We start from the raw sequence: 26,971 nt of genomic DNA on the forward strand, positions 1-26,971 counted from the left end.
AATAGCTGCTCACTCGGTAACACTGCAGGAAAGAAACCCAGGAGAGTGAGCGAAGGCTTTCGTAACCCCCAAAACTCCTATTTGTTGCGGGATAACAGATATCCTGCCGATGCCTGTATGCTCAAACAGCCCCCCTCCCCAGCCACCCAAATACAGCGGTGCCTGTGACGGGGACAGAGCTATCTATGCCCATGTCACGGGATGCTCACCAAAACCCTTCCTAGTTTGGCACTGGTGACTCATTAAGCCTGGCACAAGCCTTTGCCAGTGGGCAGGGTGCCATGTGAACAGATGAAAAGCAGCGCAGCCGTGCCAGGGATCTGGCCGACTTCATCTCAGGAGCAACAGCACTGGGGCTGGCAGCATCGCACCTGTGAGCTCTTAGTGCCAATGCACTCGGCTGATGATTTCAGACTGAGGTTAATAACTGCTGGGCCGAACGGGTAGAGGAGCATGTTTGTGTCACTGCAGGCCAGAAGTAGATTATCCGGAAAATTTTAAATAAGAGTTTAGTGGCCGCATGTGAGAAACTGGTGGATTGTATTTTTAAATGAGCAAAGAGGAAACAATTATTTGCAAGGCTTGGGTGGGGGTTTTGTCTTTTGGGGGGGGGGTTCAGGCTGTTGGGTTTTTTGCATTTCAGAGTCATCAGATTAGAAATCCTGTTTGAATTCTTCATACTAGAGGATGACTTGCATGACTGATGTCTGAATTTTGATCAGGTTCTTGAACATTTTTCTGCTTTCAAACCAAAACAACTACGTAAATGCATCTTTCAAGGAAAAATGTCATCCTGTTTGTTCATAATTAGAAGGATGTTTCAGGAAAGCAAAACCTTTTATCTACCTTTTAAACATGAACACCGTATTTCTAGCTGGTTAGGAGGGCTATTAGAGTTTGAAGTTAAGGTGCATAAAATGCATTTCCCAGGAAAGAAAAAGTGCTGTGTTATTGAGCAAGGCTGCGGTTATTTAGACCGAATCCTCCTGTTGTGGTTCTTTCAGACAGAGGAAGGTGTGAGCAGCAAAAGGTCTATGTAAAAGCCATCTACAGTGGATTCAGTGTCTTTATTCTTCTCTCTTATTCCAGTCTCCTTTTGCAAGAGGAAAGAAATAAGAGCAGCTAAAGAGGGGCATAATTTGCAGAGAATCATGCTCCTGTAAGTATTGCATGTCCCGGGTTGCCAGAGTTGTGTGTGTGTGTGTGTGGCTACTAACAGTAACACCAGACTTTTGTCTAATCCAAGCAGTTTTTCAGCTACTCTCCTTCTCACTGCCAGGACGCAACTTCACGTGTGACAGCGAAGCATGACTGTAAGCATGGCCAAGGCCGAGGAGAGCCAGAGCCAGACCGTATGACAGGCAGCATGCTGGTGAGCCTGCGGCTGCACTCCAGCCATCATTACCTCCCACGGTGAGAGATTTCATGATGAATAATCACGGTTGCCACATCCTTGGCCTTGGAGGTGATCCTCCGTGATGTGCTGAGGTTGGAAAGAAGCAGTTGCAGCCCAGGAGCAGTTCCCAGATGCAAAAGCTTGTTTTGGCACAGTGGGGGATCAGTACAATCCCTGATGTGTCAGTGTGCTCTGAAGGTGCTGAAGAAATCTGTGCACAATCCCTTCCCTCTGAGAGCAGCAAAATAGCTAAAGGCTTGTAAGAATCCTGTCATGCAAAAGGCTAAAGAGAAGAAAAAGAAGTCATTAAGACTTCGCAGTGAGAAGAGAGAGGGGATGCTAAAGAGTGTGCGCTAGCTGGAAGGATCCTTTTTGTCCCAGGGAGCTGGATGGAGGCAAGTGTAGAGTGCAGAGCTCTACCAAGCAGGAAACGCAAAACAAATAAAAAGGCCCAAACAAGTATCCAGGCTATCCAAGTGCTTGCCAAAAGCTGAGATATTGAGAATAGTCTAAAAGACAGAAGTTTTATGGGCAAGAATGCCCTTTTTCACAGATGGACCAAATGGAGCTGAAGAAATAGTACTTCAAAGCTCAGACAGAGAGAGAGAGAAAGAAAGAGTCCCTGATTAGATGAAGAGAGTAACCTAGAAGGGAATCCCAGAAGAAGGGTGAGGAGGTAGGAGGAGTGGTGTCATGAACAATAAAAAATTACTGACCTAAATCACAAAGAATGCTAAAATGTGGTAGGGAAATCAAGCAGGGATTTATATGCTAAATTTCATATGCTGCTTAAAATAAAATTCAGTTGAAGGAGTTTAATTCAGAAGGAGAGTTTCCACAGGATCTGGATTCTAGGACAACACAAGCTGAACTAATACGGTGTATTCAGTGGTTATCACTGGTCCAGAGGTGTTCACCACAGCTGTACCAGAGCATCCCACATATAGGTAGTGGATCGATCATTATATATAGATCTATATATCTATAGACCTATACTATCTATACCTAAACATGGATCCAGGGAGTGAGCTGGAGGGACCGACAACAGAGGCAGCACTGCAGGTTACCCAGCCCAGGAGAGGCTCGCGACCACACAGGTCAGTGCTGGCACCCAGCACGCAGCCATGCAGTGAATGTCCAGCAGAGACTTCTGGCTTAGGTTATGCCAATCCCTAGACATTTCAGGCAAGATCAGAATTTCATTTCAGAAGGCAGACCTAAAATAATTAAATGCTGAATATACAATTTGGAAAGTACTGATGGATGAAAGATGTTCCTTTTATAAGATGTGAAGTGAAAATCACTGCAGATCGCTCCTTTGCGAAGGTAAACAGAAAAATATTCTTATATGCAAGCTATAAGCAAAGTAGCAATATATCTACAATAGAAATGAAGTAGGGAGGTGAATATCTCTGATATTTCTGTTGTGTTATGACATTTTGGTTCCTTTTGTATGTGAAGTGAATTTCATTTCTCTGGCGATTTTGGTTTGGTGTAGAAATAGCATTTCAATACTTCCACCACTGACATACAATAATCAGGGTATATCCCCTCTGGAAAAGTGCCCAGTCTAACATAAATGAGTATTAGGACTTGAGAAGTAATTCTGTTGGCAGATGAGTGCCAATGCCAGCTATATCTAACAAACAGGAGAAATCAGAATATATTTAACAATATTTTGGTTTTAGCTAATATTTCCAGTTATTTATTATACAAGAATTTAAGAGAAGGAATGTTTGTGTGAAAATTACAACTGGGCATCTCTTTCTCTCAAGAAACTCCAAAGAAAAAGAAAGTCATGTGATATGTAGTGGCATGGATGACTAGTGAGCTTTTATTTTCATCCCAGGAGATAGGTTTAGAAAGTAGGATCCACAACTGCTCTGTTTCTCTCCAGAGAACTGTAACAGTACAGTATTCACACACACGACACACATGCATGTGACACAGCCCTTAAAACACAATTGTTAGTTATTTTCCTTGCTGTGGGTGGGTGAAGCCCCAATGCTCATAAAATGTCTCTTATAAAGGAGAAGTGAAAGCCTGTTTGCCCAGTTTAGAGAATACAAATGAGGAATTATTCTAAACTAATTCAATAGCTTTTCTTCTCCCTAAACAGCCATAAAATGTAAAATATTTGATAATACTGTAAACAAGAAAATTATTGCTTGCACTTTTCCAGATGAATTTGTACAAGTTACTGCTGTATTACACCACAGGGATTTTAACTCTATGTTACAAATGATAAATTCTTTAATGCATTAGATATAATTAAACTTATGAAAATGCTCAACGGTGAGCTTAGAAACATATATTTTAGCACTAGGGTTACTCCCTTCCCTCCAACATAATTTTTATCTATAGCATCAGGAAGATCTTCTACTGAAACTACCAAAAGGCCAAGCCACAGAAGTCACTTCACAATAGACTTGAATTAAGGTATTTATTTCCTGATAAATAGTGAAAATTTGGTCGACATCACGCATTTCTTTATTTACAGTGGCAACAGATAGTGGAAGGAAAAGTTGAGGCTGGACACTCGCGACAGAGCAACCATCTGGAGAAACACAGAGAGAACAGGCTGCTTCTGGGTGTCAGATCCGCCTGGGAAAAGGGCTCAAGCGATCTGCCCCAGGCTGCGCTGGAAACCGATATCCCCTGCTCCACAGCAGCTGGCTGTCACACTGGGAACCTTCCAGGGCAGGTCCTGACCTAACACACTGCAACCTGGGCTCGGTTAAACACAACTCTTCTACAGGCAATTAGATAATATATGAGATATCTATATAATATATATAATTTCATATCTATAATAGATATTGGTATAGATATAATTATATCTATAACAATGGTAATACCAATAACATTGCAACTTGTCTTCCCAAATCCTGCTTAAGAACGCCTAGGGGAATTGCAAGGGAGTATATAAAACTATTTCTGTAAATGTGAATTCACTCATGAAGAGTTAAGCCAGCAGCAGTTAATGCCTAGCAATCGGTTTCAGTTTCAGCTCAGACCCGGACGATTTTGGCAACAAGCGTCCTACACTGTGCTCCCTTTCATTGCTTTAGTGGTTTGACGACCAGAAGCGATGGCTACAGATATCGCTTTAATGGTTGAAAGGACAGTAAAACTCCCATCTGCACCAGAGCAGAGAGCAATGCCATCTCAGGTATCCCAAAGGCAATGAATGATGGCGGACTCACACACTTCACCCAAGAGGAGGGGGACGAAGCCCAAAGACCAAACCTCCTAGCGCTTCGCCGCGCAGCAGAGCAACACACAGGCTGTGCTCCCGGGGTAGGTCCATTCGATGTTTTGCAGGCAGATGCAAGGCCTCTCCCACAGCTCATCCTCCCTCAAAACAACGTAACTTTGTTAGCCGAGCACAGAGACCTAATTATTAGGGCTTCCTGGGCTAAGCAGCTTTTTGTCAGTTTGCAGTGTGACTAGCTATAAAAAAACCAAGCCAAAATACAGCTATCTACCCTCAGGCCGCGATGCCATGATGGCTCATGCCAGATCTGCGCACTCCTGGGTCACAGCGCTCTCTGGCCCATCCCAGTATGGGCTTGCTGACCCAGCCAGAGCTAGTTCACAGCTTTTCCTGATTTTATGTTGACTGCTGAAGGATGGACAATACATGGTCTGGCATGAAGCTAGGCTCTTGATTTGGCACAAAGCCTGCTGCTACAAAATTAATCCACTTACTTCCATTTTTTTAAACAAATATGAACCAACAGAAGAGAGGGCACAATCTTTTAGAGTCAATATTGGGAACTCTGAAGTCAGATTTATTTTCTGACCAAACCTCAAGTGCTTTCAGGCCTCAGAGCACCAACTATCTTTTCATTGGATTAGCATGAGAAAGCTCCATAAATGTTCTCACTACAGAAACACTCAAGGCTGAGTGGGGACATTCGGACAGGGCCAGAGTATACCTGGGCTGCTGAAGAGGATGTCTCAGATTATCTCATATTTGTACACTTTTAAAAAAAAGATCATACTCAGCAGTCTTCAGCTAGTATTTTACTTGGGTGCTAGTACGGATTGCTAACAAGGATGTGGAAACCACAACTATTCATCACAAAATCTTTTGCCATGCTAACAATGCTAAAATCACAAAATTCTTGCTCAGGATATTCCATGTTTGAATATAAACCATTTGTCACATTGTTTTTCTCCCCACAGAACAATTTTCTTGAACTGGAAAGGCCAAGCTAACTGTAGGGTAAGCTAGTCCATCTGCAGTTCTAGTCAGCAGCTTTACCCCTGGACTGGAGCTTGGGAGAAGAGACTATTACATGAGTTTTAGCCAGTCACTTCCGCTCTTTTTCATAATCTCCTCCATTTCTGTCTTGTCCGTTTTGACAGTAAGCGCTCAGGAAAGGACTGTCTCCACTGTCTCCAGCTATGTATTTATAACACTAGAACCTTGATCTCTGGAGCTCATAACAGCTCTTTTTGCTGTGAATTTGAAAAAAATATGCCTTCATACTAAAAAAACAGACATAACTTAATTGGTATGAAAACAGAGGATGTTAGAACTGCTACTTAAGTTTTAAGAAGTTGTCGTGGTTTAGCCCCAGCCCGCAATTAAGCCCCACCCAGCCGCTCGCTCATTCCCCCCTGGTGGGATGGGGGAGAGAATCAGAACAGCAAAAGTGAGAAAACTCGTGGGTTGAGATAAAGACAGCTTAATAGCAAAAGCAAAAGCTGCATGCACAAGCAAAGCAAAGCAAGGAATTCATTCACTACGTCCCATGGGCAGGCAGGTGTTTAGCCATCTCCAGGAAAGCAGGGCTCCATCACGTGTAATGGTTACTTGGGAAGGGAAACGCCATCACTCCCAACGTCCCCTCCTTCCTTCTTCTTCCCCAGCTTTCTATGCTGAGCATGACGCCATATGGTGTGGGATAGCCCTTTGGTCAGTTGGGGTCAGCTGTCCCAGCCGTGTCCCCTCCCAGCTTCCTGTGCACCCCCAGCCTCCTCGCTGGTGGGGTGGGGTAAGAAGCAGAAAAGGCCTTGACTCTGTGTAAGCACTGCTCAGCAATAGCTGAAACATCCCTGTGTTATCAACACGGTTTTCAGCACAAATCCAAAACACAGCTCCATACAAGCTACTATGAAGAAATTAACTCTACCCCAGCCAAAAGCAGCATAGAAGCTAGTAACAATTTCACATTAAGAAATTGTTTTCCTGCAGATGATTTTTCCAGCCCTGAAAAAGGCAGAGTCCTTCTGAAATTGTTTTTAGGAATATACATTAGGATTACATAGTTTTATATCTAGGATCTTCCTATCAAATTAAATCTTGCAATCAAGAGAATACTTCCCGTTCTCTTATGCCAACCTAATATTTCATGACCAGATTTACCATATAGTGCATAAAAGAGAAACCTTCTTGCATACTTTCCAAACACAGGCCCTGAGCAGAAAATCTTTATATTTGTGCACAAACTCGCTTTTTAGTAAACACCTCCTAAATATGCAGAACAAGTAATATTCAGGCTTCCCATTTAAGTAAACAGACTGTATAAGGCAGAATTTCTCCCAGCTAGCATTAGCCACCCGAATGCCACACATCCCCTCTATGCCAGTCACCTGCAGCCAGCAGACACCCACCCTCGGGAGGTATCGGAAGGAGTAAAAATTCCCTTTTCTCTCCATTGACTTGCAGGAAGACTGGATAAATAGCTTAGACTAGGTGCCTCCTTTTCAGATAGTTGAAGGTGGTGAGGCGAATTGTAGCCTTAGCTTTCAAATTCATCTCACTTAACATCAAAGGAATAATATAACCAGTAAAATGTATTTGTGTATGTAAGATACATGACTCCTGCCAGTATGTGATAGTGTATCATTTCAGTTACCACTGGGAATCAGTGTTACACCTTTGCTTAGTTATAAGGGGAGGTGCATACACTCCATGGACTTGCAGTGAATATAAGCTTGCTGGGACCGTATCTAGAAAAAAAAGAATTTAAAATGTGCAGTGTTGTCTTGGTGGGTCTGCCCCTGTGCCCAGGCCAGGCACCACCTGTCACAGCTTCTGCCTGAGAAAGCACCACAGAACTGGGGCTTTAATGCTTTCATTCGTAGCTAACACAACAGGTAATGAAATAGGAAACATCCTGGATGTAGAAATTGTAATTGTAAGTTTTGCACAATATGACCTGCATGTTTCAGGCCCTCACCGAAATCTGTGGGGCTCCCCAATAGGCGCAGCAGGGTTTTTGTGCAGGTGCCACAGCAGGAGTGGGGTTAGTCTCTTGTACTAAAAAGATCTGGTTGCTTATTGCAAGAATATTTATATCACTGTGCATGTGATTTCAAAAAGACAGCAACAAGAATGAAAGAGATAAATCAAGAGAGAGATGAGAGAGAGAGAGAAAGAAAGAAAGAAGGAAAGAAAGAAAGAAAGAAAGAAAGAAAAAGGGGGAGCAAAAGAAAGAAAAAGAGGGACAGAGGAAAAAAACCAAAGAAAATCTTATTTTTCTTCTCTGAAGATGCTGCCACTTTTCTCACTGCTGGCCCAAGCAAGAAGCAGAGCTAGGTGAGGAGCAGGGCTGCGATAGGAACCATGGGCTCTGCTGGAGGTGATGGGAGCACAGCAGACCACTGAATTTAAAATTTAGCTTATTTCTACCGAGAGACATGTCCAACTGCAGAAGCAGCAGACCGCCTCAGTCAGTTGGTCTCCCCATGCAGCGTGGCTCCCTTGCTCTCAGATGTGGGCAGCTCCTCCACTAAGAGTATTGAAAATGATGAGCAGGATTGGTGTGGGAAGAGGTGGGAGAGGTTCAAATGTTTGAGCATGCAATGTTTACAGTTGAATTTCTGCATCATGAGATTTCATAAAGAGCTTGGCTGCATGGTAAACAAACGTCTGAATTTGTGGTCCTGAATGGGACAGGAGTAGGGAATCATCAGTGGTATCCAAGGCTTTGGGGGCAGTTTTGTAATAAACCAGCATCCTATCGGTTGCAGCAAAACTGAGACCCAGGAAACTTCTGGAGGGTCCTGAGCTGGCAAGTGCACATAGTTATATCTCCTGCTGGGCAGTGTAGTGAAGGCAAAGAATAGCTCAGAAGTAGCTGGTATTCCTCCGTTACAGAGCGCCGTAGTCTGTGATACAGCGGGGTTGTTGCTCAGCTGGGAAGGCTCAGTCTCAGCCCTGCGATTGTAAAGGCTACTGGAGACTCCCAGGCATGCCAGGGGTTGGTTTTATGCAAGCCAGAATGAAAAGTAATTCCATTCAGGATACTGGCTGCAGACACAGATTAGCTTTGATGCAGTAAGTTCCCTCTCTCATCAGCCTAGCAATATGTCACCGCTTGAATTGGCTAAGGAGGTAAGCAGCAGCTTCGGACTTACAATCTGGGTTTCAGCCTTCATCGGGATGAAGAGGCAGATACACCAAGGCTGGCAAGAGCAAAAGGATGTGCTTTTTCCTCTTCCAGCCTAAGTTTATAGCAAACAAGTCTCAATTCAAAACATGAGCTGATGGTGGCTTTGGGAAATGAGGTGGCTCTTCCAAGCCCTTCCAAGCCCTTGTAAGCCTCATTCTGTCCTGGATCTTCAATCTGGTAACCGAAACTGGTGCTGTGCCTGGCAGCTGGCCTTTGGCCTTATCGCGGGAGAAACCTAACAGACTCTCTGCTGATGTTCAGAGTTATCCAATGTGATGATCAGGACCCTAGCAAAGCTTTCAAAGTAGCTTAACAGCTGACTCTCCTCTTCCAAAAAGCACAAAGCCCAGACAAATGCTTCCACAGTCAGCAAGCACTCCCAGGGTCTGTCCACATGTGAAACCATCTCCAGGCCACGGGGATAGCATGAGACACGGGTAGCTAACAGCATCACTGGGGAGCTCAGGGACCCTTCTACAGGCACCATCAAACTCCTTCCAAGTGGCATGAGTTGGCGTAACTTCTGTAGCTGCACACTGGCAACTTGCTTGAACAGGGCTGGGGCCATGCTCCCAGCACTCTGCCCAGTGGGACAGTGATGCTGGAGTCCTCTGGCTTCTGGTGGGATGGCAGACTATCATCATCTGCTGTAGCCAGAGTTCATTTGCTGTGCTTATTAACACTTATTTAGGGGAGAATACCCTTTTGGAAATAGGCCTGACCGACAAACATGAAAAACTGTCAAAAAGCAAGAATGAGAATCCAGCACTTTCCAGCCTCCCAGGCTCTGTTCCCTTCCCTAGCTGAGACCTGTCATAAGGGAGACTAATCCTCCTTTTTCCCTTAGATACCGTGATTGCTTTCCCCAGGCTGCTGCTTATATATCTGCTGCTCATTTTTTACAAAGCCATTGTAATAACTCTTACTTCCCAGCTTAACTTTTAGTTATGACCATCTTTAACACTTAAGTTTATGTTTTTATCAATAGGGACTGCAGCTTAATGGAGAGACTGTCCTATGTAGGACATATTCATAGTAACTACATCAGTTAGTCACATGGAAAAATCATGCCAAAAAGCCCACAACACCCAAAATAAAACATTGTCTTTTGACATGATTTAATAGTTTCAAATGAGACACAGCACATCGGACCAGGAAGCTCTCCAATGACCACCAGCAAGAGCACCGCTGACTGCAATCTTGAGAACTGAGATAGGAAGGGTTCCCCTGTCACCACCACTGTAAATTCCATCTCTCCAGGGATAATTGTGCTTGGGAATGTCAGTCAGCACCTACTCTGGCACTGGCTTGTGTTTCTCTAATACTTTCTCTCCTCTGGAAAACATATTTCTGTCTGTATCATTATTCTTCTCTTTGTCTTACGAAACACTTGAAACTGCTGCTATCTCTAATTCTTGATTTATCCTCTCATTTACTAGCACTCTGGCAGACCTCTTAATTGCTATACAGCAGTGTGAAGCATCTTATTTTTGGAAAATTTTACATTTTATCTCCTGTTTGGGGTCATATTATTTTCCAGAATTGGCAGATTTCTTTTTAAACTTGGTATTTTATTTTTCCCTGATGCTCTGGTATAATTAGCACTAAATCAGACACCGAAGGCACTACAGCAGAAGGCTGAGATAGGGTTTCCTGATAGTAAAAATATATGAGAGACTAAGATAAAGATACTTCCGCTCCCAATATTCCCTCCTGGAAACTACAAATCCAGCAGATGAGAGGCCATCTGTGTGGATACCTTGTGATGCGTTTTAACACTAAAACAGTAATGGAGCTGCACTTCTAGGGCTTCCCTTGCCAGCCGCCATCCCTGGAAATCCCCTGTAGGAGTGAAAGGATAGATAAGGACAGTGCCATGGAAACAGCTGATCCTTCCCTTACCTTTCCTAAATAAACTAGAAGTTGGAGAGTAACTTGAAAAAGTCAACCTAACTAACCAAATCCTCCCAAATCTAAGTATTTTGTGCTCCGTTTTAGTGTAATAATTACGAATTATGAGAAAATATGTAAGAAAATGAGGGGTCTTAGTGCTTTTATTCTTGAAAAAAATGTTTTAACACCTCTTTGTGGTGAGACCTTGAATATCAGATTTGGTGTACACTTTGACATACTTTTATCCTTGTGTTTTAGAAATACTTAAAAAATCAAATAGGCTATATTTCTGAAAAAAATCTGCTACGTTCTTCTAGGGCAAAGATTAATGCAGAGCAGTGCTGTAACCCTACAACCTTCTCCCAAAGAAAGCAACTGAGAGGCTTTTGAACATCACGCAGCAAGAAAAACATCAGTGAGAAGCTGCTGCTCCCAATTCATGAGTCTCACACAGTTGTGAGTTCAGCAGAAATCAGAAACCTCTGCCTCCTCCAGAAGAGGTATTTCACTGTTTTAGCTAATCAAATGCACCTTGCAATCGAGGGGCACTATCTTCTGGTTCAAGCTGTTTCTTCCAACAGATTTAAACCCTAATTTTAGAAAGAAAAATACAGCCTGTTTCATCACCGCTGAAAAGCTGCTAACCCTTGCTCTAGGTGATTGCACTGGATTTGTTTTTCCTGAGGAATACTGGGACAATCTGTAGGTGGGAGAAGGAAAGACTCTTGCTGTGCTCCAATGCACTTTTTTGTTCTATTTAAAAATGACTTACAAGGTTGGCTATTCACCATGTTCTGCCTCCACGCATGATCGAGGATGGTGGTCTTACTATGACTAATTTAATTTTGTGTTTTGGTAAAGTGGAACACCCTAACTGTGCCCTGCACATACTCTGGGCAATTTGCCTTCCTCCCACTTCTGCAACTGCATTGCCTGCATCTATTGGTGACGCTTTGAATGGAGCCAAAGAGCATCCGCAAACTCCCTGGAGCAAAGGTTCAGAAAAACTGCAAAGAATTTCCAGTGAACACCCAGAGCCATGGGTGTTCACTGGTAGAACACGAAAGCATTTGGGCATTCTGAGCACATTCATCTCTCTTGATGACCTCTTCCCAAATTTTCCAGACAGATGCTGCAGGCTTTTAGCCCTTTGTGGGCATTAGCAGAAGCAATAGCCAGCTGGAAATCCAAACGGCTACTAGATGAGTGTCATGACTGCTTCAGAACATGCACATTAAGGCCCCAGCTTTCACGAAGATTAGGTAGAAGGCTGTGCTGATTGACTTTAACAGCACCGCGTGAGTACTTGACTGCATGGGCCTGCACATGCAATCAGTGGCAGGACAGGTTTTCTGTAATTGCTGCTATCATGTATTAAAGTTCCTTCACCTGTGCTGTCACAGACAAAAGTTTGCAGATTGACTCCTGTAGACATTCCTATATTGATTAAAAATGTATGTGTAACAGCCTAGCCTGTGAAATAAGTCAAGAAAATAAAAAAAGAGACCATTGATTAAGTGAAAATAAAAATAACAAATGCATATCCATTTGTAGACAAAGACTTACACAAGGAGGTCAAACTGTACCATACAAGGTTCAAAATGGATTAGGAGTGTCCACACACGATTAGCAGCCATTGCATTAAATGAGCTCAGGACACCTCTTTAATTAAGCAGGTGCAACTATGCAAAACAGGCCTCACCATTGTAGAAAAATGTATAGAGCCAAGACCAAAAGTAGCAAATGTATGAAACATGGCACATACATGACAACACATCCTCTTTAGTGGCTTCAAAGGTTATTTTGAAGCATTAAAATGCTAACAGCTTTCACTTTCTTTAAGAAAACAAACGAGGAAGTCAAATACACCTACTACAGCCACAGCGTTGATGTTCCTCAACTAAACACAGTTTTAGGCAGAAGGGCAGGTTAGGTTTTTTACTTAACAAATTTAAATCACCATTTATACACATTATGATTGCTAGTGAGGTTGTTATACTAAGCTTCCCAGTCCAAGACAAGAAAACCTATTTTTTTCCGTTCCCTAGCTCTGTTGAACTATACAGGCCTCTTGTCATATGAATGTTTATTGATTTGCATGTAAACTGTAATTTTGTAATGGACAGAGAGATCGGTCCACATAGATGCAATGACAATGTCAAGTGCTTAGTTTACTTGCATCATATCATTGGGTATTGTATGTCTTAAATTACTTCTCTTCGGGGAAATATAACAAAAATTAGCTTTTGAAAAAGAAACTCAGACCATTAAAATGTAAAATGAAATATAACAAAGCAAAATGTTTATAAATGGATGTAAAAGGGTCAATCAGATTATAGAAAAGCTTATTTAACAACAGTAAAGATTAGTAAGATTCATTATTGTTTTCAGCGTAAAAGTACTGCCTTCATATGTGTCATGTGGTGTAAAGAAACCTTTGATTTTTCAGACTGAACAACAAAAGTACTCCAGAAGTTCAGACACTCTACTTAAACAGGATGTCATTTATGGTGTTTTATAATGATTTGTTCATAGCAAATACATGAATACTTGAGTGACAAAGGAAAGGTTAAAATATTAGAATAATAAAATGTAGTATTTTTCTGGACAAAGCATATAGACATTCATTTTAATGACACAGCACCCATGCTCAGCACGCAGTTCTGCTGCACAAAAAGGTGGTGGCGTCAAGAAACTGGTCTCCTAGTTTAAAGATTGTGTTCTTTCATCTTCAAAACATTTTTATGTTGACAGACATGTTACTGTAGGTACTAACATTTCTATAAAATATTAGTGTTGTGTAAAGTACTGAATACTTATTTTTTAAATTCAGTTTGGAGCTCCAAAACCAAACCTGAGAAGAAAGCATACATGAAAGTATTGAAAGAAACCCACTTTTTCTGGCAAAGTATTATATGCTCATATTTTTGTTTGAATTTTTAAACTTTATGATGATTTTGTAACAAAATTAAGGTAGAAGCGCCATTGTTTTTCTTGATGGAGCAGAGAAGCCAGTTCACAAATAATGTTGGCCTCGATCCTGTAAACACTTGTGTACAGGCTTAGCTTTTGTACCGTTGATGGTCTCATGGAATTCAAGGGGATTATTTGCATTATGAGTGTTTTGTGCATCTGCATTTGCTATACTTGAGCCATTGTTACAACATACGTGTTTTCAAGGTTGATAAATTAAAAAAAAAGTCCAGTTGTGTCATCTTGGCAATGCTTTTCCATTTCAATAGCAGACAAAGCAGATGGCAAGGCCTGCCTGCCCAGTGCTACCTCACTGACAGAGAAAATACAAACTTTCACACAATTTATCTCCTCAGGATGGTAGTTCCTGACCCAGCTCCTCCGCAGGCTAACGCACAGCCTACAGCAAGACCAGGCCGTTCCTTCCACGCTCTGTAACCCAGGCAGAGCAGACAGGCCAAAGCCACAGGTGATGGGACTCCCCCTCTGAACGCTGGGGCGCTTCCCGGGGAGCGTGGCCGCCCAGGGTAGGTCTCCACAGCCCCCCCGGCACCCCTGGGGACTCCTGCCTCCACAGGGCGAGAAGAGGACCGGGGAGCCCCGCTGCCCCCGGACCCTGCTCGCCCCCACACCTCCTGTCTGGCTTGGCCTGGCCTGGCCCGGCGCACCCAGCCTGCGCGCCGCCCGGGCCGGGCCGCCCCCTCCCCTCACAAAATGCGGGCCGGGCCAGGCGCCGTCGCCCCGCATCCCCGGCCAGCAGCGCCTCCGTCAGCGCAGGCGCCTCCGGCCGCTCTAGGCCCGCGGAGCGCGGCGGGGCCCGGCAGCTCCGCGGCCTGCGGGCCCGGCCCCAAGCGCTGGGCCGCGTCTCCCGCGGGAGGCGGAGGGAGCGCAGCCGAGCGAGCCTCGCTGCTCCTTCCTCCTCCTCCCCGTTCCCCTCAGCCCCTCCGCGCCGCTTCCCGTAGGGCCGCTCCGCTCCGCGTCGCGCCGGGCCGGGCCGTGCAGCAGCGCCTGCCCCCGCCCCTCGGCGCTGGCTGCCGGGCCGAGCGGCGGCGGGGTCACGGCGGCGGCGGCCGGGTCAGAGGGTAAAGGTTGCTCCCCCAGCATCCTCCGTGCTGGATACTCAGCCATCTTGGATCCGCGGGACAAGAAAATTCATGCGGTGAGTCCGGCCCCGGCCGCCCCCTCCCCCGGCCCCCGCCGCCGCCCCGGGCCCCGCCGCCGTCCCGGCCGCGGTCCGATGAGGGAGGGCCGGGCGGCGGCGCGGCCCGCGGCGGGGCCCTGCGGGCCCGGGGCCGTCCCGCCGGGTTTCCGTTTGCTTTTGTCTCCGAGGGGGAGCGGGGGGGACGCGCGGCGCCCGAGCCGGGAGCGCAGCCGCAGGCCCGACCCGGCCCGCCGCCCCCCGCCCTCCTCCGCGGCCGCGGGCGGCGACGGCCGCCGGGCGCCTCTCCGGGGCCGGCCGCGGCCCAGCGGTGTCTGGGCCCCGCATCCTCCGCGGCCGCCACTGGCAGCTCGCCCCGCGGCCCGCTCGGCCCGCCCGGGACGGCTCCTTCCCGCCGCCGCCTCGCAGCCCGCCCCAGCCCGGCCCCGGGCCTAGCGGTGGTCGCTTCCGCGGCCCCCCCCGCCGAGCCCGTCTCTGCGGTGCGGCGGGGGTGCGCGGCCGCCCGGCCCCCGCCTGCCGCCTCCCCCCGGGTCCGGCACCGGGGCAGCCGGAACCTGCCACCCACGGCCGGGGCTGCTGCCGGCCCCGCTCCCGGGCGGCGCCGGGCTGCGCGCCTTGCCGGAGTGGCCTTGCGGCCTGCTCTGCCGGCCCCCGGGAAGGCTCGGAGTGAAGAAAGGGGGTGAGACAGGGGCACTGCTGGCTGGTTTTCTTTCGAAAAATATTTTTTTTTCGCCTGCGCCTTTTCCACTCTCCTCCTGGCGGCGGTTAAGGTGGTGTGTAAACAGGTTCTGGTGTTCCCTCAGACGCGTTTGTAAAACAAACTTGAAACGGACCGAGCCGCTTTCCCGAGCGCTGCCCCCGGAGGAAGCAGCCGGCCTTCCCCTGCCCGCCGGGGCGGCGGTTTGGAGGTTTGGCGTGAACCTGACCCGGGGGGAAGCGGGCAGGTGCGGGCTGGGGGGAGGTGGCCCCGGGTGACAGGTTAGGGATGAGAGGGGGACAGTAGAGCAGTGGGGAAGGGCACGAGAGGCAGTGTTTATGCTGTAATTAGTGTACGTGTACCTGACGGAAGCAAGGATTTGCTTACGGGGTTTAGCATTTCTGTTTTGGGGTGGTTTTTTTTGTGAAATTACAGGTAACTTTGTTTTGGAGGTTTTGTAATATGAGAAAATAAAGACATGCCTGTGTTAGATGTCAGAAGCTGCTGATCCACATCTAACACAAGCATGTTTTCATTTCTGCTGTAAGTCTGTTTTATTGGGGAAAAACTTATTTCCAACTTTGCACTGTTTTATCCCCAGGGAAGGATAAGAACTTTTTGCATCTCCTTCTTGTATGTGTACATGTGTGCGTGTGACTGGAGTGTGTGAAGGAGACATTCCTGTGTGCTTGCACGGCAGTAATATCTGGTGCTGGTGACTGGCTGCTAGTTGTAACTCTTCAGCTGGGGGAAGGGAGTTGAAGATGATCAAACCTGCTGTCACATCAGTTAGTGGAAACCTTTATGTTTCTGGAAACTTGGATGTGTTTCAGACTGTTAAAACTTGTAAAGACCTGCAAGAGCAAAGTAATTGTTTAGGTTTTATATTGCAAAGGCATCTTTGCTTGGACCTGGAAGAATTGGGGGGGGTGTGTGTGTGTGTTGATGTACTTTGAATTTTCTTGGAGTGGTGGTGTGTTAATAGAACATAACTCACAAGATCCAGTTTTATGATCTTGAAGACTATGTATGTGTCCAATGCCTTTTTTTTTTTTTTTTCCTCCCAGCTTCCACTATTGTTTATGTTGAGAATTCAGCCGGCATGCTAAACTTCAAGGTGTCGACTGCTTCTGATTTTAGGAAGGGATTTGAATACTTGCTGTCATGAGCTGACTGGCTTGACTTGCAAGTGTATTTCCGTTTCACTTTCAGGAAGCTGTTGATAAAGCTAAGAGGCTAGTAGTAGATAAACCTTGTCTACAAGTCTCTTCTAGAAACTTAATATTGCTGTAAAAGTAGTCATTGTTATTGTAACCCATTTGTGTGTCAGTTCTAACAACAAATGAAAGAAAAAGGCCTTGGCTAAGAACTGAAAAAAAAAAAATCCCTGGAATTTATAAAAAAATTGATTTGAATACTTTTTAAAATAAACTAATTTTAGAGAGTTGGTATTCAGTGTAAAAAATAGGGCAGTTAACATGTCCTGAAGTTTGATGCTAAAAATGGTCCCATAAGTGGCTGTTTGCACTGGAAAGTCTTGGTCGGTACCTCAACCCCTTCATGTGAAAGTTGTGTGTGCCTGCAGCAGAATGGTATCTCTTGGAAAGTATTTGTGTTGTATTTGCTCTACTTCCAAATGTATTTCTGTCTAGATAGATATTAGCTCTGAAATTAGAAGCATTATTGCATTTTTAGCCTCTGCTGTAGCTTTTTAAAAAAATTTTACTTATTTTTGTGTTGGTGCAAGGGTCTGTCTGTTGTGTAGTAATTGCAAAGTTGTAACCTCATTATAGCTTTAAAGCAGTCCTGTATCATAACTTTGTTTATTCAAAAATATTTTGCACCTCCTTGTTGTTATTGACTCAAGAAGTGAATAGAACTTAAAAATACACCATAGTTGAATTAAAATAGAGGTTTCTTGCACCTGGCTTTCTGACTTGAAAATTAAGAGAAACATTGAATTGCTTGTTTTGTTATGAGGTAGTATAGAAAGTGCGCCTAAGCTTCCAAGTACAGAATTTTGTTCTAAAGTAAGTAGATCCTTGTATTTAACTTTTTTATAATTATGTCTTCCCTTAAAGCTATAATGTGCTTGAATACAGATTTTTAAAAGGCGCCTTAAAAAATGTGTCCTTAAAAAAAAAAAATATAAAAAATTCTTAAATTCTTGGCAGAATACTTGCTGTATTTGTTGTGTGTTTCGAAATGTTAGCTTAGATAGAAAGCTCTGTGACAGTTTATATAGAATTACAGTACTATAGTAAGTCAAAACAATATTTTTTTGCCAGATTTAAATGATTGCTCTCTAAGTGATACAGTCTTTCTCACTTTTTAAAAATTATTATTAATACAGTGTATACATGCATTACAGTGATTGTTGTTGAAAGCCAAGAAGTTCAAGTTAGGTTAACTTTGCTTCATCTGGGCTTTTGAGGTATGAATAAATAAAAAATTGCATGTAAACATTCTTCTACACAACAGAGATCTGCTAATATTTTTGCCTGAAATTTATCCTGATGTCTCTGATACACTGTACTGAGCAATTCAAAACAACCTGTTTCAGTTGTGTTTCCCGAATAGGGTTGGCTTTTTTTGTCAATGTGCTTTAGCACATACATTCTGTGTTTTGTGTGTGTTGCATTGGTCTCCTGACCCAAGTTCCCGTAAAAACATATGAACAACTGAAAGTTTGCGGGTAGTCTCATTAGGTGACTTAAAAGCGCCTACTCACATGTTGACGGTTCACATTGCGTGTGAGAGTTTTCAGGATGGATGCTATATGTTGACAGCTAACTATGCTTTTACTGAGCATTATAACAGCATAGGAAGAATTATGTCAAATTAAATTATTGCATAGGAGGATGTTTAAAATTGTCCTTATGGAATTATTTTGTTTTTAGCGAAGGTGTGTGTATACCAAACATGGTCTGTGCTAATCAGTAAGAGATTTCTACATAGGATTTAAGATCTTTTTGTGTTTGTATCGGCAAAAGTAAAAAACCCCATAAAATGTCCAGATTGCTTTTAATTTATATTTTATCTTTCATTTATAATACTCTGCTGAAAACTGAGTATTTGTATTGTGGTAGCGTGTACTAGCTCAGCTTCTGGTCTGGTTGTGTAATAGGCCCCAAATCAAGGTGTAAATGATCCTTGCCCAAAGAGGTTGCTGAGCCCCATCCCCCCCCCCCCCCCCCGATTTGTCTTGAGATAGCGTTGGTTATCAGTAGTGTTACAGAGAAGCATGCATTATTTTTTTCCCTTGGCTTGCTTGCTCTGCCATCTGACTGCTCTTTACACTGCTAATATGTTTAATTTCACAACTCTCTACATTTCCTAGGAGGATTCCTTTCAGATTATGCTGGTAGGTTAAAACTTGATTGTAATTGAGACTTTCCTTCTCTTGTTGAATTGCAATGCAAGAGTTGTTGATCAGAAATTCATTAGTAAGTAAACCATTGTTTCCTCCTGTTTTCCTTTTGATTTGGGATAATTTTTGGGGGGTTATTTTGAAGTATCATCTTGTACCCCATGTCGCTAAAGATTCTTTTTGGTTGCAGTGAGTAGTTTAATGAACTTCTGAAGCATTTTCAAAGTTCTGCCTTCAAATTTTTTATGCATTTGAGATCAATGATGGATGAATATAGTTGACTGAGGTCAAGTTATTTGTAAAAAGGTATACTTTATTTAAAATGAAAACTAGTATAAAATGCTGGTGTATTTGTGGGAAGTAAAACAGAAACTCCTACTTTGTGTTACTCTGACTTGAGCGGACAGTAATCCAATGGATTGAGTGTGAGCATAAGAGTCGGAGCATGCTTTCTGTCTTTCTCGGTTGCCTCCTGAACTGATGGGTGACTCTGGGTAAGTCATTTAACCCATTTATGGCCAAGTTCTAGTCTGTAGTAAGAGGATAATGCTTTCTCATGTTTTACTTGCATGATTAAAGGCTTCTGTGGAACTAGATACCAGTAGCAGTTAACATATATAGTTAGGGAAAGCAATGTTAAAAACCCCAGAATGGTCCTATACCAAATTCAGTAGGTGGAAGTTGTATTGTTTGTCCTTACGTGTTTCAGAATTGTATGTCCACAACATTTTCATTACCATCTAAATATGTGTGTATTTGAAAACAACAGCAAGGAGTTTCCAGGCACCAATAAGAAGCAGTATGACTAATCACATTAAAACAACCGCAACTATTTTATATTATAAACTGTTAATGTTGAGATTTGTAGGCAACTTCTTGGCAAACAAGTTTTTCTAAGGCTGCCTTCGTAGCATAAACAATGATAATGTAATATCATATATTATCTTTTCTGTCTAAGGATTGTAGGGAGATGCCCATCCTAGTGCAAAATAAGTAACTAATGGACTGTGTACTTGTCATACAGTCTCTATGACCGTGTGAGTTTTTTCTTCAAGCTTCACTGCAATAGTATTTTTCTCCTTCCAGCCTACTAAAACCTTGCATTGTTTGAGGTAGACTGACTATTCTTTGCAACTATTTTTAATGCATTTTTTGTTCTAATTGTGAAAACTGTTCTTGCAAAGGAAGTGTTGCCAGAGAATTATAATGATGGAAAAAAGGTCTGCCAACCTTCCTTCTGTTGCTCTGCTGTGTAGGGGACTTGTTCAGGTATATGCTTGCAGTCTTTCACCATCTAGTAGTAATGCAGTTTGTGAGAAATTACTTGTTGCATGTAAAGATATTTAAAAAAAAAAAAAGTATAAAGCAGGGAAATAGCTGTGAAGCAGGTATTTTATGTAATGACTAAATAGGCTAAAAATGTATAGAAGAAGGTCTTCTCTCTTCTTGAGAGTTTATACCACTCTTTGTGGTGTGGAGAAGTGGAAATCTGAAAGGTTTTCAAAAAGAAATCCAAGCTGTACGCAGTGTCAACTTTTGAAAGACTGAAGAGATGATGAGCAATTCTGAATGTTAAAAGTACCTTGCAATATTGTGTCCATCTGTAAAACTGTTTGCATTAAAAAATCTTTTTGAGATATTTGATTAATTTGTTGCAATGTTGGTACTGTTCTTGATACTTCACTGTGTGGTGTACCTTTTTCAACATGTCAAAAGCATCATCATAAAGTAGAAAGGTACCTTATGTTGAAATCTTAAATTGTTGACTGACTTACTGTGGGGACACATTTCTAGTGAGTTGATTCTTCAAGATCAGATTGATTAAGATCAGCATTATGCACAAGAATAAGTCGGTATCTCTTCTTATTTCATGGCAGAATTTGAAGTAAATTCAGGTTCTTGTGCTATTGTGATATGGAGTTCACTTTTTTTTTTTAAGGAAACTTTTTGGCATTTTCAGGATTATATGTTTTGGGCAATAAATACATTATTTGTTTTCCCCCTGCTTCTGGAAGTTCGCTTATGTAAGAAAGTGTATATTTTGGGATATCGGTGATGAAACAGGAAGTATTCTGAATTTCTTGGAAGGATAAAATGTAGTTTTCAAGAGAGTGGTGCTCTTCTGGGCTCTCCTTATCTCAGGTAGGTGTGTATTGTGACTACCAGCAGTATATGCTTGATAGCAAGTAGTATTTTCATAACAGTTTAATTAGGAATTTGCAAACTGTGAAGTTAGCTGTGATCTTAATCTTTTATTTGTCTCCAAAAGACACATAACTTTAATTTAAACCACCTATTTTAATTTTTTTTTTAAAAGCATCTGGCAGTTCTTTTAGGGTCCTAACTGTAGACTCAGTTTCAGGCTTCCCTTTCTTAAATATGCTACTAGACTGAATTTGTTTTTATAGGAACAGCTCAACAAGTCTTGAAATCTGGGATGGCCAAGTGTAGGTCTGGTTGGCAACCAGGAGTGACTGGCATATTTAACTGCCCCTTAACTGCAGTGGGTGTGTATTCCAGTGTACAGCTGCTGGATTTTTCTATATTGGTGGATACCTGCATCTGCAGAGTCTGGTTTTTAAAACAAAAACATTTTCTGAGGTGTGTTTTAAAACTCAGTAGACTAAGTGTAGTCTGCAGGCCAGGCTGTTAATGTACTTAGCAAAGAGCCTGAAGAGGAATAGTGTAGGCTGCAAATGAATAAACAGTGGTAGTAAAAATCTGTTGATAGTAGGATGTGCTTAATGGATTGTTTTATGTCTGTATCTGCAAGAAATAGGGGAAGCAATTTTAGTAAATTCAGGTGGGGTTGTTTTGAAGAGCAGTGTGATGCATGACCATGAAATTAGCTGTAATATTTTTTTTTTAAAATTTTTTTAAATAGGTGAAAATGAGAGGAACGGTGGTAATCAGAGATGGTGAGGGAAGAACAAAATTTAATCTAGGCAAATGCATGCTGGGTTCATTCTGCAATGCATTCTGTTTAAAGAATGCAAACACCTGCAAAGCTTTGATTCAGTTTTTCTCAGGAAGTGTGATTTATGAGATTATTTGCTTTGTCTGTCCCTCCCCCTCCCAGTGAGTGTTTATATGTATATGTATATATAAAAATTTAAAATACATTTAAAGTGTATATATGTAACCCAACTTTTGAGTTAACTCAAAGTTAAGCATTTAATTTATAGTTATAAATATATATGTATACTTAAATCAGAAAGAGGAATTGAGACTCAAATTATGGTCCTACAAACCTCATAAAATTGTGACTAGGTAGAGGAAGGAAGTCCAAATTAGTGCACCCTCTTGGAAGAGCGATGGTCAGACCCGATCTATTCTGTAGGACGGCAGCTGGTCAGGCAGCCTGTGGGCACATGCAGACTTCCAGAGTGTCTGCACCATAACTCTTCCGTGGAGCAGGAGGGAGAGACAGTCATGGAGAGACGTGGAAAAGAGAAAAGTTGAGGGTTATCATGGTGTGGGAGAAGTATTAAGAAACAAAAGAACAAATCTGTAAGAAACTAGTTTTTATTCTGCTGCTCATAGAAGCGTATATGTCTGTATTTATGCTTAGTAGTGTGTTTGGTTTTGTTGTTGTTGTTGGGGATTTTTTTTCTTGTTGTTTTGTTTTTTTAATGAACCCAAATTATCTTTCTTAGTCTCAGATAGTTCAGTATTTTTTGGGACTGCCAGGAGAGAACTCTAGTCTGAATCAAATGTAATATTCTGCTCCAACTGAGCAGTTGTTCTTTGTGCACATTGATGTAACTGTCCATGGCTCTGCAACAGATTCCAGTGCAGTACTTAATTTTGTAATGTGCTTCTAAAAATAAGTGCATAGTCTTATGTAACACTTCTTGTATTGTTAGCACCTAGAGGCTTCATCCCCACTGGTAGGAACTGGAACACATCCTACATAATTTTTGATTGTGGGTATTTACATCTGAAATATTTTCCCTGTCAGTGTCTGTGGCCAAACAGTAACTTTGCTTGTGTTTTAGGAATATCAAATATCTTGTTTGCACAGTTAGGTATGTTACTCCTCTGCATGTGCAGAGTTTTACAGTATTAATATCTGGCTCTGTACTCAGAACTGTAAGAGTTCTGAAAGTCTGTCGATGTTGCAGACATGAAAGGAGATGTTAATCATATTAATGCAACTTTGAGGGCAAACTTGAAATATGCTTAAAAATAAACCTCAATTTTTTTCAGTATTTTAGGTGATGTTTATGATCAAATTATACTATTCTCTTAGCTGTTGTACACCTCTTGCTGTAGTCTTAGCAGTGTTTTGATCTCTTTAATGTGACTTTTCTCATGCTTTCTGAATTCAGGCTGCAAATAACATGTGAAATTAAATGATAGAATGCATCATGTCTTGCTGATGGGATGACACCTATACAGAACAAACTTGTCATATGCAAATAATTTAAGGGACAGAAATTGGATTTATCAAGAATTGCAGCTTTATTAGAGAGTAACTTGGTTCTCATTTTTCACCACTTCTTCAAGTAGGTGCTATATTTTTATGTTAAGAGCACAGCTGAAATTTCAGAGTAGAGGATCGAAAGTTGAGAGTCTCAAAATCCGAGGCCAAAACAGAGACATCCATTATTTGTTCTATTATTGTCCTTATAAAAGTTAATTTTCTATAGTGTTGTTTACTGACATCCCAAGTGCTTCATTTTACAAGGTCCTTCTCTTTCCCTGAGGGATCCTGTAGTTCAGTGAAGAGTGAATTCAAAGGGATCTGAGGTCTGAAGAAATAGATACTTGTAAAACTAAACAAACAGGTAGTCTCTTCATTAGGTCGCAGCTTTAAGAATAAATGAGATTTTGTAGATGCTTTTAATGATTGTATTATCTGAACGATTCAAATTATTTAATTTCCTAGCAGTGTGTACATCAGGGATCCAGAACTTTGGGGCAGGGGAAGTACTGTCAGCCCTCAGACTTCCTTGTCAACCATAGAGGTCATCCTGAAAGACTGAAAAATTTATAAAGCTTGGTATTTATGACACCAGAAGCCCATGCTTCAGTATGAGGGTTACTCTTGGCAAAGTATGGGTTACCCTTGTCCTTCCTGAGGCCAAAGAGCATATATGCATATTCAGATAGGTAGATATGTGCCGTTTCTACATGGATAGGTTTTGTTTCCAGATTGGACTCAGGTTGTTCAGTGGGAGAGTGGGCAATGACAGTAGGTGACAGCCTGCTGTAAGGCCTGTTATCCTGTGCATTCTCCCTTTGGTTGTGGATCTTAAGAAACACTCTTGACCCAGCTTGTGTACTGGGGGGGAAGAACCACAAAGCACTGCATCACCCTTCCTGGAGGCCTGTGGGCATCATCCCCTTGTCCTGGTGATGGGGAGACAATCCCTCCTGTTCTTGAGGAACTGATGAGTATGCCTGCGAGGGGAAGGAGCAGGGTGTCCAACACAAAGTCGTTGTTACTCAGCTTTGGCTTGTGAATAGCGATGTTTTGCATTTTTCTCCGTTCTGGGCTCTACAAAGAGCCCTGGGACACAGCTAGAGCACTGCGGCTCTGGGGGAAGGAAGGACATTTGTCTGCTGGCACTGAGGGACTCCCAAGTGCTGTGTTCTCTGTGTAGAAAGCCTGGGTCTGTGCCCTAGCCATGGTGGAGCAGGCACGCACCTCTGGTAGGCAAGGCCAGGAGCAGGACGGCAAGGGCAGGGGAAGTATCCCAGAGAGAGAGAGCCTGAGCGGGCCAGGCCATGTTGTTCTGTGCCCAGTGTGTCAGCCCAGGCCTAGCCTGTCAGTTAATATTGTGTTTGTAGAGAAGAAATGCAATGTTTTTATAGTAAATATGTTCCTCTGTTCTGTTTGGTATTGTTTCCTCTTTTTCTAGGGTAGTAATCCAGGGGCCAAACGCAAGAATAACACATCGGTTGTGTATTTCAGCGTTTATGTGCCCAGTCTTTTTTTAAGAGTGTATCCCAGAGTTTCCTCACCACAGCTGTCTGTTGTCCATCTGTCCACTGGTAAGAGAGGACTGCTAATGTTGAGGAGGCCCTGGTGGTTGTTGGCATTTCATCACCGAGTCGTCTTGGCCTGGTTTGAGCAGGGCTGTGTCAGGAAACTGTTGGTATCACTAGGTTCATGGGGGGTTGTTGGAAGAGGGGAGTTTTGTGAAAGGAATTTCCCATTTATTTTTGTGTAAAGAGTCAGTACACGCTTTTTACTTTAAATGCTTAATTGTCCTGTTAATATAATTTAATTTTGTGAAGTTAGTGTGTTTATCCTACACTCCTCATATAACTTGTTATTCATAAAAAGTTTTAGATTTTGTGGAAGATGGTGTAACCCCCCCTTCCCTCTCTAATTAAGTAAAACTTTGAAATTTTATGTCAGGTTTCTTCAGTGTCTGCCTTTTTGACTTGCAACATATAGAATGAATGGATAGTCTTTTCATTGACTAATGCAGGGTCAGAATGAGCTTGCAACCCTCTAATGTTGCCCCTGCCATGGCACTCTATAAAACTGTGTGGGTATGTTTTGATCCTTCTGAGGTATGGATATTTTGGTTGTGAACATGTTTTCTGTGAAAACTCTTGGTCACTAATAATTGTAGTGACACTTCGAAATATCTGTTACTGTTTTTACTGAAAAGGGAAAAAAGCATGTAAAACCGCAAGAGAATGACAGATATAGCTTAGAAGGTAAGCTTCTGAAATTGTTATGCATGAGGAGCATTTAAAGTAATACAGTTGTCAATGTTAAACTCTAATACTGAAACAGGAAAAAAAAAGTGAAAATGGTCTTGCCTAATCAGTTGCCCTCGTGCTTTGTAGTGTCAAACCCAGAAAGCATACCAAGTTTTGCCTTGGTTAACAGAAGAAAATTCCCTTTGGTGTGTTTTTTCTCTGTGAATGCAGCTACCACAGTTCTGCTCACTTTATCCTTTTTTCTTTTATTTTCTTTTTTTTCCTCGCTCTCCTCTAAAGAACCACTCAGTGTTTTTCTCTCAGAGGTGACAGTCCATCAGTGTCAGGGTAAGGGGGCTATCTTGGAACAAGATGGACAGCTGCTGATAGAGCAGGTTCGGTTTGGGTTCCACAGCAAAGTCTTGTCATTCTCTGGAAACCTTACCAGTTCCTGCGCCTGTCAGCAGTCTGACCTCTGTGGACACTGTCAAACCAGCAAAATAAAATCGGCAAAAAATCAGAATTACAAATGGCTAGATTACTAATGGAAATATGTCCCTTGACTAAGAATGAGACTCCTAGTGATATCTTGTAGTTGTATATCTGTTATGAGGAGCTAATTTAAGTTTGGGGTTGATGTATGAAGTGACAGTGATAAAAATCTATGCAACACTGCTGAGGTGGTCATATCACTCACATATTCATTTTGTAATATTTCCTTTATGTTTTTTTGTAATATCAAATATGCTTTGAAATTTTAGCTATTAGAAGTTTAAATTTTTTTTCACTTAGTGCGAGAAGCTTTGAATTGGGTTACTATATAAATCTAGAGAGGAGCAGCTACGTTCCCAGTGTTAGTATAGGCACATGATGCTGTGAACTTAATTTTTACCTGAAGACAGGGTTTTAGATAAATGCAGAACACTTTAGCTAGGCTTTTTTGTCTCCTGTGCTCCCAGAACGCCACGGTTTGGTGTTTTGCCTCTGTACATTTCTTTCTCTTTTTCATCTGTTCTTTCCACTCTGTTTGCTTCCCCAGCAATTTAAGATTGAGAAGCGAAGTTTTGGATTACCTCATTGTTCTTCTTGATGCTTAGTCTTTGTATTGCCACGTCATAAACTTGTCTCATTTTTAGTTCATAAACTGAGAGGGATGTAGGTCACTGTTTATGTGAGCATTTGAAGTTTTGTTACAAACAAACCCCTCCCTCAGTCAGTACATAAAACCCTGCTTCAATGCATGTTAAAATTGAAAACTCAAGGCAATCTGAATTTAAGAAATTCTGGAATTAAGGTTTTCTTTCCTAGCTTAAGTCAGGTTCCATCTGCATATCACTGTTACATAGGTTTTTGATCAAATGCTGTTTTTCCCAGAGAGCTCTGGCCTTATTTGCTGGACAGGATGCATAGT

At 42.6% G+C, this 26,971-nt stretch overlaps 1 protein-coding gene across 5 annotated transcripts in view; it reads left to right on the forward strand.

The window, feature by feature from the left end:
• Window positions 1–14,690: 14,690 nt before the first annotated feature.
• Window positions 14,691–26,971, forward strand: part of CNOT2 (CCR4-NOT transcription complex subunit 2) — a 93,723-nt gene continuing 81,442 nt past the window's right edge. For 2 of the 5 annotated variants that reach the window (XM_072863498.1, XM_072863516.1), the window contains exon 1: window positions 14,691–14,830. The gene's annotated coding sequence lies outside the window, so the exon portion shown is untranslated. Of the gene's footprint in view, window positions 14,831–15,108; window positions 15,510–26,971 lie in introns of those variants that run through there. The other 3 variants (XM_072863508.1, XM_072863525.1, XM_072863515.1) reach the window with 2 other exon arrangements.

The sequence above is a fragment of the Ciconia boyciana genome, chromosome 1 (assembly GCF_034638445.1).
Source record: "Ciconia boyciana chromosome 1, ASM3463844v1, whole genome shotgun sequence".
NCBI classification, from domain to species: domain Eukaryota; kingdom Metazoa; phylum Chordata; class Aves; order Ciconiiformes; family Ciconiidae; genus Ciconia; species Ciconia boyciana.